Source organism: Pteropus vampyrus, unplaced genomic scaffold, assembly GCF_000151845.1.
Source record: "Pteropus vampyrus isolate Shadow unplaced genomic scaffold, Pvam_2.0 Scaffold20, whole genome shotgun sequence".
Taxonomy (NCBI): Eukaryota; Metazoa; Chordata; class Mammalia; order Chiroptera; family Pteropodidae; genus Pteropus; species Pteropus vampyrus.
Genome location: NW_011888801.1, coordinates 8,954,332 through 8,958,645, shown reverse-complemented (window position 1 = coordinate 8,958,645; position 4,314 = coordinate 8,954,332). Strand labels below are relative to the sequence as shown.

The following is a 4,314-nucleotide window of genomic DNA, read 5'->3' as shown; positions in this document are numbered from 1 at the left end:
CAGATTATAAAGTCATTTTCGAGGGCAAAACCAATTTTCGCTTAAATAGGAATTGGTAAAGAGTGTTTTCATGATTTCCAGCTCCCAGTTTTGGTCCTTTTTCCTTTTCTGTTATGCACAGGACTTGCTCCTCTTTTTTATGTGATCATATTGCTATAAAGGTGGAAACTAGAGAGGGTAATGTTATGGTGAAATTTCAGAAACTGACATCGGACCATTAAAAAAAATTCTTTGGCAGGCAGCCTGGACTGAGACTTTGAAAGAGACCATTGCTCTCCTTAGCTGCACCATTGCCCACCTCACTCAAGGAGCAGTGTGATTGGCTGATGTGTACACCTGGGTTTAAGCACCAGCTACAGCTATTTTTATCCTCTCTTATCCATGGTCTTTGTCAATAAAATGGGGGGAAATACTATATACGTCATGTATTCGTGAAGGATTTCAATAAGAGAGCACAACTAAAATGCTTACAAAAATGCCGGTTCCTTCCTTTTCCCTTTTTATCCTGGAGCCAGTATTCAAGTAAAAAACAGGCCTTTAAAATACTCCACTTCTTTTATGTAAAACTAACCTTACCTACAGGCAGTCTGTGACTTCCTGTCTCTGGGCCCCACTGTCTGTTCCCTGAGACCTAAATCGAAGGAAATTACTTTTATGTCATTTTCTTTACTCATGGTTCCTTGTACTTTTACTCTTCATAACTGCATTTTTCAACTAGTGGTTTTGAATTTGCTAGAAAGATGTTTTGGAGGATGCAATGCAAACGATCTTCCTTGGGGCATGGGCTATCTTTCATACTGTCCTTCACATAAGAAAAATGTGTTCCTTGTTGCCAGAGACGCAGCATTCTTGGAAAACATGTAGGCTACAGCATTGCATACTAAACTAGAGAGCTCACAGTTTAGTTCCTGGTGTGCAAGTCTGCCTGACAAGAATGCTTTTGAAAACTGTAGACTTCTAGAAGCCTCTCTATAAAAACCTACTAAGCTATAGGAAAAAACGATGATACCCAAAGAAAATTATAGTTGCTGTTTTCCTATACCATTTCCCTATGGAGATCTCTATATTAACTGTAGAGGTATAGGTGACCATGATGAACTGTAAATCTCTATAAATGTGAGAGAAGAGGAAATGTTCTTAAAGGTGACTCCACATCCCCTCCAAGTATGAGACCTTAGGAGTCCACTGCCTCTTGAGAAACTTTCCTTTGTACCACCAGTTTTAATTAGGTCTATAAGACATCAAACTTAAGCACACACACACATACACATCAGTAAGTCATATATAAGACAAAAAGCTTTTCCACCTAGACCACTTCATATTCAACATATTCAAATCATACCTTAGGTGTCAAATGAAAGCATGATTATTTTGATAGTTCATTCCTGAGTCAACCTAACAATACCACCAGCACTCATTACTGGAGACCCTACAGTTAAAAGTCTACATCCAGAAGCAAAAGTCAACATAACACAACAATATTCACTAATGAAACTACCATTTATGAAATGAGTCTTCACTCCAGTGCTCCTCCCTAATTCTAGCATTTATTTCTATTCATGAAGTCAACCTTATAATCTGAGTAGGTCAGTCTCTTCCTGATTGAAGGCCTATGACTTTTTCATCCTCATTTTAACTAGATTAAGTTTAAGTAGATTTATTCTCATATTTATTATTATTCTTGGAACAAGAAGGCCTTCTGAATTTTGTTCTTAAAAATCAACAAATGCTGGGGATAGATTAAAATTTTAGGACCTTACAAAGAACTGTGAATTAACCTTGATCAGGAAAGAGAATAAAAGGAAAGAGAAGAATATTAAGAATGTTGGAAACTGGGATTTGTACTTCTTAACTTGAAGACAAAAATGAATGAAAAGTTAAATGGCTTAATAACTGCACTAGTAAAGCAAAAACATTAGGTCATAAAGGTAAAAGAGGTCCTGAAGGCAAATGAAATGGATTCTCCCTAGGAGATGAATGAGATCAAAGACACACTGGCAAGGTGGGGCACCAAGAGAGTATGTGGTAAGAATATTGAGAAAATCAAAAAAGCTCCCTAGTTCTTGCTGCAAGGAACCCCAGTGGCTTCCAGCAGAACCACCAAGTGCAGAGGGCCTGAGATGACCAAGAGGTACTAAAATACTCTATGTCTTTAACACAGTGTTATGTCTACCTGGAAACCCTCTTCCTTTCTCTACCTGCAGAACTCCCACTGTTATGAGTTGAATTGTGTCCCCCCAAAAGATGTTGAAGAACTAATCCCAGTACCTGTGAATGTGATCTTTGTATATAGAGCTTTTGTAGATGATCATATTTAAATGAGATCATTAGAATGGACTTTAATCCAGTAATACTGCATCCTTATCAAAAGGAGAAATTTGGACGCTTAGACACACACAGAGGGAAACACCATGTGAAGATTAAGGCAGAGATTGGGACTATGCATTGACAAGTCAAAAAAAGCCAAAGATTGCCAGAAAACCACCAGAGTCTGGGAGAGAAGCAAAGAATACTTCTCTCTCACATCCTTCAGAAGGAATAAACCCTGTTAACACCTTGATCTTGTACTTCCAGCTTCTAGAACTATGAGATGGTACATTTCTATCATTTAACTACTAGTTTGTGGTACTTTGTTATAGGCACCCTAGCAAGCTAATATACCCACTGACCCATAAAAACTCAGAATAAATACTATTAGGTCTGAAAATTATTCTCAAGCTTCCTCTTATTTGTCTTTTCCATATCTTTCTACGACTACATTGTCTTGTACAAAAATGCACACCTCTATTTCCTCACAGCCCAGACTGAGAGCTCCTCAAAGGCAAGAATATCATCTTCATTCCTGGATCTCTGTACCTGGCTCGTGCTTGTTCTGCACACAGCGGGTAGTCAACAGGCCTCTAGAGGTTGAACTCATTAGCTTCTGGGTTGTATGTCTACTGACATTTTACTGTTTGAGCCCCTGCATGGTAGGGTAATAAAAATAGAGACCTCTTTCTCAGAGAGGTGTCCTTCTACCCCAGGGATTTATTCTGTTGCTCTTTTCAGTCCACTGTGAAGGAGCATCATTTAAAAGGAAAATACTTACTTCATAATAAAATGTTTACGTTCAAGATATTTTATCATCATTCCATGCAAAGTGCTTTTAGGTGTGTATTATCCATAAAATTTGATATTTAAAGGGAAATAATTGTTTAAATTCATAAACACATTTATTCTCAACCTGTAATTTCCATTTATTTCCCCCCTCATTCCCCACCGAATATAAACCTTTCCTATAAAATCCCTTATCACTCTCCCTCCTTTTCCAAACAGCACAGCTCTGGCTGACTATAGATAAGTGAATACTATAAAACACATTTTGAAAAAAATGAAAAGCCCTGGATCTTCTCATTGGCATGTCTAACATGCACTGGGCTTTCCAAATGCTATTTCTCCTACAAATAAATTATTAGTAAAAAGCAAATTGCATCAAAATAAATCTGTTGAGGAGTTTTCAATGCTAAGGTAAAACCAGTTTTTGGCTTACGGCTTCATTGTTAGAAGGTCTGAGAGTTTCATTTTTCCTGAGCCTGTAATAACTGTCTCCCAATCATTATCCTTAATCCCAGTTTTTATCACTTAGGGTTCACTGTTCATTGGCAAAACCACAATGTACTAGCAAGATATGAGACTCAGAATAAGAAAATGTTATTTTCTTGGCAATGAGGAGAATTTGACCCAATGGTTTTTAGGAATCTCCTGGTGTTTGACTTGTTTTTATTGAGTGGGAGGTCTAATCCACTAAAATTGTTTCAACCTTGCTACACAGGAAAACAGTCAGGCCCAAAGTAACACCCAACCCTTCCCAGATTGGTTTAATGGATGGCCACCACCCTCAGCCAGGTTAGATGTAAGATAAGGGAATCTAACCACTTTGCCTCAATTAAAGGTGAACTAGCACAATCTATTAGTGTCATCAACAGTCATCTTTTTGTACAACTGCTCAGGCCAATAGCCTTGTAGTTATGTGTGAGTCTCAGGCCCATGTTGTAACTATCCATCAGGGGCTGTCCTGAGTCAGGTTGGGTATCAAATAGCGCAACACAAAATTCTGGACCCTAGGCAGTGATTCCCTACTCTCACTATACATTAAAAATACTGGGAAAGCTTTTCAAATACACCTAAGACTGAATCACATCCCAGAGCAGGAGATCTGAATTTCTACTACTGAAACTCCAGATTTATATTTGTTCAAATCTGTCTATGGCAGTCAAGGCGTGTGCGCGCGTGCGCACACAAACACACACACACACACACACACACACACACACA

The 4,314-nt window shown here is 38.3% G+C and overlaps 1 protein-coding gene across 1 annotated transcript in view; it reads right to left on the bottom strand.

Moving 5' to 3' along the window:
- Positions 1–4,314, bottom strand: part of NRG3 (neuregulin 3) — a 1,091,888-nt gene that overhangs the window by 41,039 nt on the left and 1,046,535 nt on the right. The window lies entirely within an intron of this gene.